This window comes from Eptesicus fuscus, chromosome 23, assembly GCF_027574615.1.
Source record: "Eptesicus fuscus isolate TK198812 chromosome 23, DD_ASM_mEF_20220401, whole genome shotgun sequence".
Lineage (NCBI taxonomy): Eukaryota > Metazoa > Chordata > Mammalia > Chiroptera > Vespertilionidae > Eptesicus > Eptesicus fuscus.
In genome coordinates, this window is record NC_072495.1 from 19,191,064 (window position 1) to 19,208,401 (window position 17,338).

General features: G+C 45.9%; 1 protein-coding gene and 1 pseudogene across 4 annotated transcripts in view; one reads left to right on the plus strand and one right to left on the minus strand.

The window, feature by feature from the left end:
- The window catches only part of NTM (neurotrimin), a 390,721-nt gene that overhangs the window by 45,968 nt on the left and 327,415 nt on the right, over positions 1-17,338 (plus strand). The window lies entirely within an intron of this gene.
- On the minus strand, positions 1,555-16,419 carry LOC103287121 (40S ribosomal protein S15-like; annotated as a pseudogene).

Genomic DNA, 17,338 nt, shown 5'->3' on the forward strand with positions numbered 1-17,338 from the left:
ATTGTTATTTATTAATTATTGTATTATTTTCCATAGGACCCATCAACCTGCTGTTTTCCACCCCTGTGTTTTGAATATTTATATATGTTCTCTACTACCAGGATCTAGGATTCTGGAGGGCAGGAGTTCTGTATTGTTCTCTATACTTACTACAAGATAAACTTACTTGTAATAGGCCTCTGTGTATACATACATGTAAATAAATATACTATAAATGTTTTGTTTTTCAATGCAGAAGAAGTTATAGGCATTTTAGCGTCACCCTCTCTCTCAGCTCTCCTCAGTGACCCCAGATTCTCCCTGCGTGAAGGCAAGGTCTTGGGATCTATGAAACATCTCCATCAGCTGCCAGTGCTCATACACAGTGGTCCCAGGTTAGATTCAGGTACATTCTAGAAAGTGTATTCTAGAAAGTGTAGCTGTATTTTTGCAACGTAAACCTTGGCAAAAACAACACACAAAAGAAGCAAACTCAATGAATTTTCATTAAAAAAAGAGGGAACTCATTACTCTCCTACAAGAATTCTCACTCCAAGTTTTACTTGAAGAAAACATGGTTCTCAAGTGTGTAGCTCTGATTGGCGGCCAGTCCACTTCTGTTCTCTCTTGCTGCCTTTGCTACCAATTCCCAGCCGACAGAGAAGCGAGACCAGTTAGAGTTATTATGTTGTTGTGTTTCTCCTGGTGAGATTGCATATCGGTTTAAGGACAGGAGTAACACACCAACTTGTTCTTTAGGGTTGGTTTTGCCAATGTTGGAAAACCACGGCTCCTGGCAGAAACATCCAGTTAGTTCCCTACAGCTGCTGTAAAGGAAGGATGTGGGGCAGAGAAGCAAGCCACTGGTTAGTGATGAGGCACCAGAAAAAGACTGAATGGTCTGGGGTTATGGCAATATTTCTTTAATGTTGCATAAATATGGAAAAGGAGATGCTAAGTTGTAAAATAAGTAGAGGCATAATATATCCTGTAATCCTGATATTTTAAAAATATGTTTTTGTTGATTTTTAGAGAGAGGAAGGGAAGAGGAGAGAGAGAGAGAGAGAGAGAGAGAGAGAGAGAGAGAGAGAGAGGAGAGAGGTGTGAGAGAAATATTGAGTGGCTGCCTCCTGTATATAACTGACTGGGTATCGAGCCTGCAACCTGGACATGTGCCCTGACTGGGAATTGAACTGGTGACTTTTAGGTGCATGAAGCGATGCTCAACCAACTGAGCCATGGTGGCCAGGGCTCCTGCTATATTTATAAGATATTGCACAGTCTATCTTGGGAATAAAATTTGGGATCCATTTTCCTGGTTACAAGGGTGGGGTAGAATATGGTATGCAAGACATTATGTGTGTGTGTGTGTGTGTGTGTGTGTGTGTGTGTACACAGTACTAAGAACAGGCCTTTGCAGACCACTCCATCTACCTAGCAGGCATGGAATAAAGTGAGATATAGTATTAAAATGATGTTAAATTCTCTGGAAAAGTAGACGGCCCTTATCACCTAATACAAAGGAAGGAGCTTGCACTAGGTAGGTAATTTCATTGGATTTATGGCTTTCTGTGGTCAGTTTTCAGCGGCATTCTTGGCCTGGGCAGCATAAGTCTGGCTGCGGCTCAGAGCTGGACAAAAGACAGAACGGCCTCAGGCACTCAGGCTTCTGGAGAGCAGCAATTCACTTTCTGATGAAAAAGAAAGCGGATAACAAAGTAGAAAAAAATTGTTGGTAGGCTAAAAAGAGTTTAATAAACTGAGAGGAGAAAATATAAAGAGATCAAAGGTGAGAAAAGAGAGGAGGAGAAATAAATGGTCTGCCAAAAAGAGAACGCAGACCTGTAGCCAAGCCACTCAGAGGTGGGGAAGGCCACCCGGTCCTTGCTGCCTTACCGAGCAGTTACTGTCTCTGGTAATCTCAGGCCATCTTTCAGGTCGGAGAGCTGTCTGTTTTTATTTAATGTTTTGTAAAGAAGTAAGTCCAATCAGAGGGATACACCAGCACTTCCCAACACTGCCCCTGGGTGAGATGCTGACAGAACTGTGAGTGACAATAGGACCCCCTTCCTGGTCCTATCCTAAAGGATGGATACCTCCTGGTACTGGAGGGAGTTTGCAAATCAGAGGCGTGGCCTCTGAGAAGGAGACACAGGCATTGCCCATAGCACCTGGGACTTCTCTCAGCAGCCAAGAAGGAGCCTCCATGGGCCTGTGGGAGGAGCAGGGTGCAGGACCAGCCTGCTCTGCTGTAACCCAGACCCCGGGAAGAAGGGGCACAGCTGCTGCAGCTTAAGAGCACCCCGCTCTGGGCACGCCTTCACCTGGATGTGTGCAAAGGCCCAACCTCTACAGGGAGGTGCCCGCCATGCTTCTGCACTCATTGAGTCTACATCGGGCCAACAGGTTGGCTTGCTCAGGGCTCCCAGCGCTGGAGCAGGATCAGGCAGGTTCTTCCCTGTCCACCAGCGCCTCCCCGGGGCCTGTGTGCCTGAGTGAAGTGACTTCTCCTTGGCACAGTCGTGTCTGGCATAGAGTAGTAGCTCTATCAACTTTTATAGGACACATGACGTTTTCTTAGGAAACAAAATCATTATGTGTTTGTTGTGGAAAGTTTTAGGAAACACTGATAAGAACAAAAAAACACACTCATTTAAAGCCATCTGTAACTCCCCATCCAAAATGCTCATCATTGTTTACATAGCGGTGTATATATGCTTTCTGCATTTTATATAGTTACGCATCTAATTATATTTTTCATCTACAAAAATAAATCTCTACAGTGCACAATCCTTTTGTCAGACGGGAAGCTATAATCTCTAATATATACATTATAGTATCTTTATGTTATGTGTATATCTTTTTCCATGCTATTAAATGGCTTATAAATTAAATTTTGTGGCTACACAAGATTCTCTTTTATAGATAGATCACCATTGATTTACTGATCCTCTGGGGTTGGGCGGTTAGGCTATACCCCGTTGTTCTCCTGTTGTAAATGTCATTCAAATGAGCATCTTCGTTGATAAGTCTATTCGCAGCCACGATCATTTCCTGAGGGTAACTTCTTCCAGGTGGGACGGTGGGGAGAACAGGCTAGCAGCCAGTGTGTGCTGATCCCTGCTGTCAAAGCGCCCTTAGGAGCCCCGCGCACTCCCAGCGGGAGGCTATCCGCCTGCTCGTTTCTCTGCCCGCCTCCGCCCCAATCAATGCTGACTGCTGTAATTTTGTTTAGGTTTGCGAGCTTGCTAGGTAGGCACGCCACGCCGTTGTGTTAAGTTGCATTTCTCTGAGCAGTAATGAGTTTGAACTTTTCCCCGCAGGTTGATTGGCTCTCTGAGCTTTGGTCCCAGTTTCCTACCCACGGTCCGGGGCTGGGATCCTGAAAGTGCCAGCTTCTCCTTCTCGTGGCAATATATTAGGTAGAAAATACGCCTCATCAAATGTGTCCAATTGTTTTTTTTAAATATAAGAGGGGAAATGTACATGAGCAGAGAGGCACATTACAAACCAAAGGCAGTGATAATACCTTTAAAAAAAGGCAAAAATCCAAAAAACATAAACAATAAAAGGAAAAATACGTTGCAGAAAATGCGCTCATTAGGTGAGAATCCTATACCGAGTATGTTCTGTCAAGAAAAGCTGGAAGGCCCAGCCAGCGTGGCTCAGTGGATGAACCAGGAGGTCAGGGTTCGATTCCCGGTCAGGGCACATATCTGGATGGTGGCCTCAATTCCCAGTGTGGGGCGTGCAGGAGGCAGCTGATTAATGATTCTCATCATAGATGTTTCTCTCTCTCTCCCTCTCCTTTCTTCTCTGAAATCAATAAAAAAAATATATATATTTTTATAAAAGAATAAAGAAAAGCTGGAAGAAACGTGTCCCTCCCCCCTGCCTCTCCCCTCCCCTCCAATGCTGTACTGCGACATAATGACAGTGTCATTGTGTACAAGTGTCCCCACCAGGGGCTCATCCTACCCTAGCTCACTGACACCAAAATATCCCTGTCCTAAATATAAAGCCCAGGCTTCAGCTTTCAAAAATAACATCACAAAATGACCAGAGGGCCACCCTGTGACGTCCAAGGATCCTGGGGCCAGGCAGCCTGTTCCTAAGATAGCTCCCTCCTTGTCTCGCTGAATTATTTACAAACCCGTGGGGCAGAGGCTGAGTGGAGGCGCTCCTTGGCGAGCCGGCTGGTGGGGCCCAGGGCCAGGCGGGCAGCGGTGTCTCTGGGATGTCTGACCCCCGGAGTCAGGGAGTCTGCCATCGATTTCCTGTAGAGCAGGCGTTGCCGCAGCTGCCCTGCCGCAGACTGCATTAGCCTGCACCGTGGAGACCTGGTGCGAGGCAGGCGGAGAGGGTGGGGAATCCCACAGGCTGATGTCACTTCTGCTCTGGACCGTGGTTCCCTTTCACTTCCCTATCTGATTGGCAGCGGGAAGACAGGGCCCCCCCACCTGTGAGCGGGCATAGCGACCTGGGGCATTGGAAAGTCTAGCTATTAGACACAGGATGAGCCCTCACCAGTTTGGCTCAGTGGATAGAGCTCCAGCCTGCAGACTGAAGGGTCCTGGGCTCGATTCCAGTCAAGGCCACATGCCCGGGTTTCGGACTGGATCCTCAGTAGGGGATGTTCAAGAGGCGGCCAATCGATGATTCTCTCTCATCATCGATGTTTCTGTCTTTCTCTCCCTCTCCTTTCCTCTCTGAAATCAATAAAAATATATTTAAAAAAATAGACATAAGGCAAGAGCCATCTGCGTTGACAGGGTGGCCCTTCTGGGAGTGGAGGGAGCTGGAAAAGACGAGGGCGTGGTGCTTGAAGTGATTTCTTCTCCGCAGAGGCGGCCTCAGCAGGCTTCCCTGGACAGTTGAGGGCACTTTATCATGACTGTGGGTCTCCGGTCAGCTTTGCACTTTTATCAAACAGGGAGGCTCTTAGGCACCAGGAAACCTCGAGAAGTGTCCTAGCCTTTGGGCTACTGCTGAATACAGGTTCCACTTACCATTCGTCTCCAGATGGATCGGACCCGCATAGAACCTTCTTTCCAGCACAGGGACTGTGCTCTCATCACATTTGTTAGCTTCCTTCCCAGCCTCTTCCATTTGCATGTCTTCCCTAGCTGGGTGCCTCGCTCTAACTGACGGAGACTGACATGCGTGTGTGTCCTCCCGCTTTGCCCCTTTCCTCCAAGGTTAGCCGCCTCTGTGCAGGGCAGTATCAGCCAGAAAGCTCTGGAAGCCGCGTCCCATAATTAACAGCGCCTGGGGCTCGGAATTGGCAGACAGAGTGAATCCAAGGCTCTGCCTCTGTCATTAATCAGATTCCTGAACTGTCCAGAAGGATGTCTGGTCACACTTCTCTTCCTCACGCGCCTACTCTGTGCCGTCTGCTTTGCAGCCCGCCGGGTATTTCATTTAATCCTTTTAGTCGTATGTGAAGGAGAGACTATCACTCTCGTTTACATAGTCAGGGGTCCTCAAACTTTTTAAACAGGGGGCCAGTTCACTGTCCCTCAGACCGTTGGAGGGCCGGTCTATAGTTTAAAAAAAACTGTGAACAAATTCCTATGCACACTGCACATACCTTATTTTGAAGTAAAAAAACAAAACGGCAAAACACCCGCATGTGGCCTGCGGGCCGTAGTTTGAGGACGCCTGACATAGGTGGTCACTGAGGTTGGGAGAAGCCTGAGGTCCTATAAGCGACTCGGGGGCCGTGCTCGGATTTCAACCCCAGTTTTTATTTTAGTGCGAATTTTGCTTTCTTTCCCCAGTTATTACAGTGGCCTCACATCACAGGGCTGTTTTGAGGACCAGGTAATTATAATATATATGAAAGCTACACGGAAACAGCCTCACCGTTGTTTGCCTGGGTTCTTATTGCTTCTGGATTTTAGTCGCTTGTTTCTTATGAGAAAGCAAGTTTCCGCAGTCCCTGGCTTCGGAGGAAGTACCACAACTTGGAGGGATAAGGGTTGGGAAGGTTCCAGTTTCTGTTCATCCCAGGAAGCCAGTTCCCCGGCAGCCTCATTCCAGAGGCCCCTTTGTCACCCTGGAAGTTCAACGGCAGCCCTGCTCCAGGCTGCCCTGCTCTGGACACAGGGGCCGGGCTGCTGGGCTGCTGAGTGGCCCCGATCCCCTTCCTGCTGATGTCACTTGTGCTAAATCGTTGGGAAACAGCTTCCTGCAGCATCACAGCGCTCATGCATCCTGGACCCCAGGACCCACCTCTGTTTGCTTTCCTTCTTTTTTTAAAAATAAAACAAAATATTTTATTGATTTTTTACAGAGAGGAAGGGAGAGGGATAGAGAGTTAGAAACATCGATGAGAGAGAAACATCGATCAGCTGCCTCCTGCACACCTCCTTCTGGGGATGTGCCCGCAACCAAGGTACATGCCCTTGACCGGAATCGAACCTGGGACCTTTCAGTCCGCAGGCCGATGCTCTATCCATTGAGTCAAACCGGTTAGGGCGTTGTTTTCCTTCTTTAGCAGAAACTTTATAAAAGTGCTTACTGCCATTCATTCTATTTTAAATTTTGCTTTATTTTATTTTCAAAGCTGGTTATTTAAAAAGTTTAATAAGACAGGACATGTTTGGGAAGGGAATTCAAGAAAAGTGAGAAAAAAACCCCCACACACATTTCAAATAAACAGAATGGAATAAAAAGATACAATTGAAAACAGCCACATCAAGACAAGAGTATTATTAAAGGCGAAATTCTAACCTTGTGGGGAGCTCGGTTGGTTAAAGCATTGTTCCCATACACCAACGTTGTGGGTTCGATCCCTGGTCAGGACACATACAGGAATCCACCATTGATTGCATAGATCAGGGGAACAACAAATCAGTGTGTGTGTGTCTCTCTCTCCAAAATCAATAAATACAAATTTGAAAGCCTATATTTTATCTCATATAAAACATGAGTGAAGGAAATGTATTTCTTAAAAATGTATAAAATGCTAGGATTTTGATGAATAGAAAACTGGATTCTTAATCAGACCTTCAAAACTTCCCAAACACACAGACATCCTCATCTTGTTCCCAATTTGAGAGATTGCATGCAAAATTTGACTAGTAAAAATGACATTGGATTTAGTTTTGGGTGTGTTTTTTTGATAGATTAAAAAAGTTAAATTTAATCTTTATCCTGTATTTTGTGTATGCACCTATATAATCATGATACATCATTAAATAGTATTTTATTTATGATTTTACATTTATATGCAAAAGTGAAATGAACCATCATTTTCTTTCTTTTACTGCCTATATTCAGTTTTTTTGGTATAACATTTATTGTAGTCTCATAAAATTATTAGAATAACATTTTCCCCAAACTTTTGTAAATAAGAGATTTATTAAGTGGACTTCCAAGTTTTGGATACAATTTATTTTATTTTTGTTTGCTGGACACGCATGACAAGTACCAGTAAAGGTAATACATGTAAGACTATTTTAATTGTCATCCCACTAGTTTTAAACATCTGCTCTCCCTATGCGCCCCTCTCCCACCCAGGGACATTTAAGAAGAGGGAAGTTTAATTTATTATCGTATCCCATGTTCCTAAACTCAAATGGGAGGGTGTGGAGTTTTAATATTAATACAGACTTTTTTGGAGTAGAGATTGCTTCGAGGGATGTGTGTGTATGCATGTGTGTGTATATTTCCCCCATGGCTTCCTGGGGCATGTTTAAAGATCCTCGGACACTTTGCTTGAGGAGTGGAAGCCAAGGAAGCGAAGGCTTCATGCTTGATTGCTTTTCTGATTGGTGCCGTAAAAAGAATGCATTAGAGAGAGAACGTTTGATTTAAAAAGCGCCTCGATGCCAGCACCACCTCTGTTTGTTTTCCTTCCTTTAGCAGAAACCTTATAAAATTTTTATGAAGCATTAATGGATCTGAGATTTTCTCAAAGCAAATTTTATGAGGTGGACTTAATCCCACACATTCGACCTAATTTAGCCGCCTTTACAGACACAGAAGGAAAAGGCGCCGGGAGATTACTCCTGGGTGAGTCAGTGCCCCGGGAAGAGCGGCAGAGGGCAGGGGAGTGGGTTGCTCACACTCGGTGCTCTGATATGAAGTCCCGGTGCCCGCTGGGTGGTGGAAGTAATTACCATGCCGGGTGGAGTGAGGAGGTACCCCGGCCACAAAGGGTACCACCCAGGTAAGCCCAGGTGCCTGGATTGAATCTGAATTCACCATTTAGTGCTGACTTCAAGAACGTCTGTAAGGTTCTGTTCATCAGTGAGAAAATCACATTAGGGAAGACAAACATGTATTTGCTCTGTGATGTCAACCTGAAGCCAATGACTTTGATCTCAGCGAAACACACACACAGGCGTGCACATGCACATATGCACATACAGTACTCGCTCCTTTCACCCGCTTAGTTTTCTGTTTCTGAAACGGATGAGCTTTGAAGGTGACGCATTAAATTTCAGTGAAAGCTGATGAGTGCAATTGCATTCTGTAATGTGACATTTGTTATTCCCCAAAACCAGCAACTCAGTGGGTCTCAGCACTGTAGGGGAAGGTGGGCATTCAGAGGTGCCCAGCCCTCACCTGTCTTATGCTGCCTTTGTCCCACCATGGAGAGTGCTTGTCACTCCCTGTGAGCGCTCTGTGAGCTTTATGATCAGCATTACGGGGGGGAACACCTTTTGGAAGAGAGATCCTACCCACGGAGACATCTCGGTGCCCTAGTCAAGAACTGTGGAAGTTCTGAGATTTTCTTGACAGTCGTGCTGACAAGGTGGTCTGCCAAGTCTCAGGGATGCTAGCGGCAGACACGAGGCTTCTGGGTCAGAGACAGAGGACTTTGTACTCCTGGATCAGCAAGTGACAGGAGCTGCTTTAAATCAAACTGTTGCCTAACCTGTGTGGCTCGGTGGTTGAGCATCAACCTATGAACCAGGTGGTCACAGTTCGTTGCCTGGTCAGGGCACGTGCCCAGGTTGCGGGCTCGATCCACAGTGTGGGGCATGTAGGAGGCAGCTGATCAGATATGTTTCTATCTCTCTCTCCCTCTCCCTCCCCCTCTGAAATCAATAAAGATATATTTAAAAAATAATAAATAAATCAGACTGTCCTTCAAGTTCCCAGAGGGTGATGTGTCTGGCGCAGGTAGATGCTCTATCTATGCTCACTCAGTTTGTGTGACTGTGGGAAGGCCGTGGGGCAGGCAGCTGAGGATAATGGCAGAGAGTGGCAGGAGCTGGGCCATCGCCTGCTATGGTTCTGATCAACTTTTCTGTGAGGCCAGGCAGAGTTGTGATCAAACTGTGGTCAGAGCCACCAGGAGTGGGATGGCTGACCCAGCAGTGGGTTACATTAAGGTGTTTGCAGCAATCTGGGAGAGCCACGCTAGGTCATTTTCCTCATGAAGACAGCTCCACAGACAGTTCTAGAAGACAAAGATGACTCAAATCCCTTCCTCCTTGTATTCCCAGCATCTGAGGTCTCCCTCCCCAGGGTCTGAGGTTTGCTCTCCAACTGCAGAATTGGTGTGTCATATCTCATAGCTGTAACTTTACCTTTTCCAATTATCTCTTGTTTGTATCTAGTTTTTTTTTTTTTTTTTTTTTTTTTGTAATTTAATGCAGAAGAGTCAGGTGCAAGAGGGTTAAGGCCATTTTCATAGCACAGAGATGCTTTATGTTCCCACTGCAGAGGGTTTGTGACAAGAGTGTACTCAACTACATGGTCATTATCCTTGGGCTCTGTTATCATGTCAGACCAGTGAGGAATCCAGGAGGCAAAACAGGAATTAAGTTTGAATCCTCTGGGTCCCATTTGGTCAGACTGCTCCCCAGAGGGTGGGCCAACCCGGCTGGCCTGGCATTGTCGTCAGGGGAAAGAAAGAACATCATCCCCAGGAATGTTAGAGTGAATCCTTGGCTTTTCAGGGAAGGCTTGTAGAATGGCCTCCTCACCCCATTTATTTTGTCCTGTTCATTATCCAGGAAGTAGGTGAAAAGAGACGATCTCTTTCTTGGAACAGCCACATTTCAAGAACCAAAGTGACCCATTAAGCTGTGTGTACTGGGAGGAGGCAGAGATCTTTTTTATTCCATGTTTTGGAGGCTGTTCCAACAGTCAGTAATTTCAGATGCCTGTGGCTGATAGGGAGCATAAAGGCCCATCAAGTACCCTGACTATCAGTCCTTTGTTGAATTGCTTTCATGATAAAAAATGCAGCATTTGGACGGCAGAGGCTCTAGAAAGCTCAAGAAAACACATAATCCAGCTTAGTTTCAAGGGCCAGAGGCATTGTGGCTGGAATTAACAGACTATACCGGACTAGCAACACTGCCCTCTGAGAGAGTGTGCACGTAGTGAGGCAGCGTCAGTAGCTCTGAAGTGGGGGGCAGGCAAGTGCCAGATATAGTCAGTCTCCCAGGAGTGGCAGGGCAGATGCACCAGGCAGGGTGGCATGGGCCAGCTTCCTGCAGGAGCCAAGTGGTAGCCCTTGCATTGGAAAAAGAGCCCATTACTATGTGCCCAGTCTAGGGTACGTTGCCATGCTTCGTACAGCGATGGATCCAGACATCAGTGACATCCATAAAGTTGGTGCAACTTGATTGCAGTTGGTCTCATGAAAGAGTAGACCCTTGTCGTGGGCACCAAATCACAAAGCTACTGATCAGACTGAAGGGCATCCCAGAGGAAGTGACATCTAAGGACAGTCCGGATGGTGACTGAGGATGAACCAGTGGAAGGTGGGGGAAGAGGTTTGTCCAGTAGGGAAACTGCCTTGCAAAGGCATTGGTGGAGGTGAGTTGGGATGGCCCGTGATATCTACTTTGACATGTCATTTACTCTAAGGCACATGTTTCTTTGGAAGGAATAAGCTTGATGAGACCTCCTCCAGACTCCTAATTCACAGCTTTTTGTTTGCTGTGCATTTTTAATGAAAATACTCCACACTTTTATTGTTGAGATGGCCCAGGAGCCTCTAAAACGTCAGCAAAGTGAGCCAGGGCATCACAGAAGTCACAAACAAACCCCCCATTACCCGAGTTTATTTTGATTTATGTAGGATTCATAAACCTCAGGTGCCTAATTATTTAGCAAGTAGAGAAATTAAGGCCAGCTATGCATGGGGTTACGGGAAAAAAGAAATAGATTCAAAGCCCAGGAGACCATGTGGGCCTTAATAGCTTCTTTACTGGCATCTCTTCATTATGGGAGTCTACTGGGCATCGTTTCCCCACGGCAAGTGGCCAACTCTTACCTTTATTGCCTACCTCCTGGCAGCCAGGGTGGGTTCCCTGGGTTGAGACACCAGCCCCGTTTTATTGGCCTTCCCCACACACTAACCTTCCCTGTAATCATCCCATATTTTCCTACTCAGTATCACCAGATGGCGAGTGCCCTGTGATCTGACAGCTCTGAATAATTGATACCCGCTCCTACTGAAGTCGAGTTTAGGTTTTGTGGTTCAGCAGGATGCTTTACTCTTGTTGACCTTAACCTTCAGAGGCACTCGGGCATTACCAGGAGATCAATAAACCTTCCTCCGCCTGGCCTGAGAGGACAGGAGCCTGACAGAGAGTGATGATCAAGAGGAGAGGGAAGGGAAGATTGTGCCGTAACCTAGGGAACAAGAGGAGGGGAGTGAGGCAGTGGGGGCAGGGAAGGGGGTAGGGTGGGGGGAAGTGTGGAGAACATGTTGAGAATAAGAGAGAAATAATGTATTAAGAAGGGTGAAATGAAAAATAAAGAGATGGGGGAGAAAGGAATTTGAAAAGACAGAGGAGTATGGGAAGGATAATAGAAGCATGAGGAAAAATGAGGGGGATATGGAAAGGAAAGATGTATTCCTTATCTCTCAGGAATTGAAGTTTATAGCATGCGAATCCATATTCTGTGTTGGTCTCAAGGAACTCAACATCTCATGGGACACAGACAAGTAATTAAACTGTTAATCAAAGTAAAATAAGGGTCCTAATAAAGGATTGAGTATCTGCTGGGCATTGGAGGGAAAGGGAAAGGGACTTACTGTTTGAATGCCAAGTAGATGCTAAACAGGCATCTGCATACTCTTTAATTATCATTTATTTTATTTATTATTATATCTAGTATATAAAATGTTGCATATTCTTATTAATTATTCTTTTGTTTAATTATCAAATAACACTTTAAGGCAGGAGTTATTACCCTCATTGAAGAGGAAACAGAAGCTTCCAAGGTTGAGTGCTCTGAGTAAGCGCATTACTAAGCCGTGGCCCTGGACTGTGCATGCTGTTTCTTATAACCCTTAGGCCTATGTGTTCTTTCACCCCTGTCCCCCCAAGCTGCCACCCCCAAAATGCAACATTAGGGTGACTTATTCATGCAGAGGCATTGGGGAAATCTTTATAGAATACAACCTAATTGAAGGTGGGTCTGTGACTGATTTTTAAAGTTTACTGTAGCTAACATAGTAAATACTGCATAAAATATGCTGACATGGGGAAGAAGGAAGAGATGAAGGGAGGAGGCATGGAGGCAGCAAAGGAGGGAGGGAGAAATGAAGGAAGGAAAAAAGGAAGGAAGGAAAGAAGAGTGGGAGGGAGGGAAGGCATTATATTTGAGTTGAATCTAAAAATATAAATTGTATTTTTCTGGAGCTGATGTTGGGAGGTAGACTATTTGAGGTTGACTAGTATAATCAAAAGTACAGTGTGTCCCTTTGTGATAAAGAACGACAGTTGATTCTAGCTTGATCCTAGGCAGAAGAAAATAGTGGAAGATAAGATTGCTAAAACAGAATGGATCCTCATTCATTCACTTATTCACTCCTTCATCCATGCATCCATTTAACAAATGTTTCGTCAGTGGTTACTATGGCTAGTCATCGCCAAAAGGGCTTAAGGTATGTCAGGGAATGAAACAGGCAAAACACCTGCCCTTATGGATCTTAACATTCTAGTGAGGAGATGCAGGAATGAAATATAACAAATAAATTATGCAGAATGCAAAAAGTAATAAATGCTGATGACTTACTACTAAAAAAAAGAGCAAAATAGTATAATGAGATACAGAGGAAGGGGGCAATACCATTGTAGGGTAAATCTCTGGAAGGTGACATTTGAGTGACTTGAAAGAGGTGATGGAAGGATGAACACATTTGTCTAGGGCAGTGGTCGGCAAACTAATTAGTCAACAGAGCCAAATATCAACAGTACAACGATTGAAATTTCTCTTGAGAGCCAAATTTTTTAAACTTAAACTTCTTCTAACGCCACTTCTTCAAAATAGACTCGCCCAGGCCGAAAACCGACTTCTGTGCATGGGCCACGAAGTTTCAACCGCACATAGTATTTTGTGAAAGAGCCACACTCAAGGGGCCAAAGAGCCGCATGTGGCTCGCGAGCTGTGGTTTGCTGACCACTGGGCTAGGGAATTAGTTCCAGGCAGAGGAAATTGGTTGTGTAAGACTGTAGGACACAAGTGAACCTGGGATACTCATGGGCAGCCAGAAGTCAGTGTGGCAAAGGTACATTGGGTGAGGCAAGGTTGGAGGTCAGAGGTGACAGCAGTCTAGATCATGTCAGGCCTCCAGGACTGTGTCCCCATGAGAGAAATAAGATGATCTTGGGCAGAGGGGTGACATGGGTTTGAAAAGGATTCCTCAGGCTGCTATGTGGGGACAGGTGTGGCGGCAGGGGACCAGCTAGGAGGTTGCTGCAGTTGTCCAAGCCACTGATGATGCAGAGGAAGATGGTTTCAATGGGCATGATAGCCAGGGCCAAATTCCAGATACTTACAGAAGGAAGGGCCAGGAATATTTGCTGATGCATTTGATGCAGAGCGTTAGAGAAATAGAGGAACCAAGGGTAATTGAAGGCTCTAGGCCAAGTTGCCCAGATCTGGGATGGGCATATTGTGGGCACACAAGTTTGTTGAAAAGCTAAGGCGTTATCTTTTGCATGATGAGATGATTATGAGATATCCAAGTGGATATGTCAAGTAGGTAGATGAATTTAAAAGACCTTGGAACTTAAGGGAGATGTCCAGGCAGGAGGTTTACACTGGGAAGCCATGAGCACCTAGTTGGCATTTAAAACCATGAGATTAGAGCCCGGCCAGTGTGGTTCAGTAGTTAAGCGTCGACCTATGAACCAGGAGGGCATTGTTCAATTCCCAGTCAGGGCATATGCCCAGGTTGTGCGCTCAATCCCCAGTGTGGGGCGTGCAGGAGGCAGCCAAATGATGACTCTCTCTCATTCATCATTGATGTTTCTATCCATCACCCCCTCTTTCTTCCTCTCTGAAATCAATAAAAATATTTTTTAAAATAAATAAAACCATGAGATTAGAATGGACCACCAGAGAGAGAAGAGAAGAGGTCCAAAAATCATACAAGGTCTCAAATGCATGCTCATGGTTTGAAACATTATTTATTTTATTGATGGGGAGATTTTTTTTCTTTTTAGAACAGGAGTAACAAAATCTCAACTGGGCTTTTTTTGTTGGCGCTTTTTGTTTGCCTGCTTTGTACAGATGCCACTCTGGTGTCCTATGGCAGGTGGCCCAGAGGACCAGTCAGGAGTGGGCACAGCGAGCCTCATGAAGCGATAATGAGGACCCGGCCCAGAACCAGGGCAGTAGGGATGGAGGGGAGCAGGGAACAGGGGGAAGATAAAGAAGAAGGGGAGACAGCAAAACCAATTTTCCTTTCACTCAGTTCAAAACACAAATCACCGGATCAATAGAAAAGAAAACATAATTTAAGCCTGAAAAGAAGGTCTTTGTGTTACTTTCTCTGTTTTTCTTTTTTGTGTGTCTTTTTTTTAACCGCTTGAGGCATGGCCATGATTTATAATGCTTTGCCTCCTGGGGCCTAGCTAACAGCGGTAGAAAGGGAGAATAGACACTGAGTTTTCAGTATTTCGAAAAACCAGTTTCCATCTGAACCATGGAGGGTAAGGAGCTCATTCTTAGCATGTTCAGAACGTGGGAGATAATCTGTGAGACACATAAATCCGAGTTCATGCTTATAGAAAGATGGAAATGTGACCATACCCCCCAGGTCCCTTGCCTGTTAAATACTTGCAATCATACCACCTTATATAGGAAGCGATTAAAAGCAACATATGTAAAGTAGCTTGCCTAACACACGGTGACTAGATTTTTATCAACCAGAATGCTTTACAGCTTAAATTCATTTTATTACTTGAATCAGAATGATTCTCACAATGATCCTGTGGAGATCTACCCCCAGCCCCCATTTTATGAGAATAAAGACACTTAGCCCTAAGCAGGTGAGATGATTTGCCCACATCACAGAGAGATGGAACCAGGAATCAAACTAGTTTGTAAGCCAAGGTCTGCTTCTTCCATGGCACGTGTTGTGCAGAAGTACAGGGACCATGCCGCTGAAGACTTGGTGTCTAGGGCACCCTCCAGCCCATTATGTGTCCTTAGCGGGCTCGTGACCCTCTAATCTCAGCATCATCTTTGACAACTGTTTCTTGAAAGTGGTAAGGTTACAGAGTGGAGCTATCCCCAAGTGCATGGGGCAGAGGCAGGCGGCGGGCTCAGGGAGGGGGGAATGGCGGCCCCTATTGTGTGTCTCTACCATAAGGACCGCATCTGGCCTCCTCAGGGTTGATCTCCGCACTCTGCATTGGCCCCCATGTGCTGCAGTAAGAGCTGTGAGGATGTGGCTGGGCTAGTTAAGTTCTAACAGGGCACAGGTGTGATGCTTCTTTTTCCTTTGTATAAGTCACACCTATCCTCTCCAAAAGGCATTTTTTAAAAAATGTATTCTTCTTGATTTCAGAGAGGGAGGGAGAGGAAAAGAGAGAGAGAAGCATCAGTGATGAGAGAGAATCATTGATCAGCTGCCTCCTGCACGCCCCACACTGAGGATCAAGCCCGCAACCCGAGCATGTGCCCTGATCAGGAATCAAACCATGACCTCCTGGTTCATAGGTCGAAGCTCAACCATTGAGCCACGCTGGCCGGGCTGAAAGGCCTTTTTTTTTTTTTTACTAGGTCAGTGTACTTTTTATTGCAGAAGGAGTGGGTGGCTCCAATGCCAGGCCTGCCATGCTCCACTGGCTTGTAGGTGAGGGAGAACTCACCCAGGTAGTGGCCCATCATCTCAGGCTTGATTTCCACCTGCTGGAAGGTCTTACTATTGTACACGAACACCGTGCTGCCCACCACCTCCTGCAGGATGATCAGGTCTCGCAGGTGTGTCTTCACCACCTGAGGCTTCTCCGTGGGCGGTGCCTCCTGCTTGGCCTTGCGCAGGCGCTTCAGCAGCGGGTGCTGCTTCCTTTGCAGGCCCGGGTTCAGCCGCCACCGCCTCTGCTGCCGGGCACTGCACAGCCGCATCAGCAGCTCGAAAGACATGCCAAGCAGTTGCTGGAGATCCATGTCCCATTAGGTGAACTTGCAGGAAATCCGCTTCTTCTTCTGCTCCACTTCCGTCATCGTGTCGGTTCTTCAGGAAGCGGAAAGGCCTTGTGAGTACAGATTTCAGGCGTGGGACACAGCTTTCCACCTTCTTCATTCTCCCTTCGATTATTTTAACTGTTGCTCCACCACCCTGTCTCATACTGCACTTTGTGTCTATTAAAGTCCTACCTGATGGACTCGTTTGTCAGCAGGCAAGGGGACGCTACCTCTGGGCCCGGAACAGCTGTAATCAAAGGTAGTTAATTGCAGGGCAAATACAATACAGCAGCAGGGTGTTTAGAAATCAATTAGCGTGCAATTGAAGATGAAAACCAGAAGAGGACTAACTAATTCTGTTTTCCATTTGGGTGGTAGGCTGCTTAAGGAATAGCTGCACAAAGGGCAGAGTCTTCGCAGGGATATGTCATCAGAAGTAAAGGAAGTTTGCCCAGTTGCCTCTGTTAATCATGAGAAGTGGTGGAGTCCAGCAGAGAGAGAGAGAGAGAGGTGGTTGGAGGCAGGTCACAGTCTGTAGGAGACCTTGCATGATGCTTTGTCTTCTTAACCTCGAATCTACTCCATTCTTTTAGCCATTCTCGGTATGGGTTAAATGTACTTGTTCATGTTGTTCTGTAATTATTCAAAACTGTGTCTCCTTGACCCCATACCGTGTGCCCATCAACGCTGGAGAGTAGGGCCCTTTGATCCGTTGCCTTTGGAGGCTGAGTGGGGTGCGGGTGGAGGGCACAGGGTGAGTCCGCCATGCCTTTTACTATAGATTAGAGCCACATCATAGATACCAGGGGGTTCATGTTGGGAGTTTAGAGGTATATGATGTGAATAGTGGTACTTAAGACACCGGATAGATCTATCCCTTTGAAGCCCTCCTAGTAGGTCTGATTTTGAGGACTACACAGAATGGACACTGTACATTTTGAAAATCCTAACCTGCTCT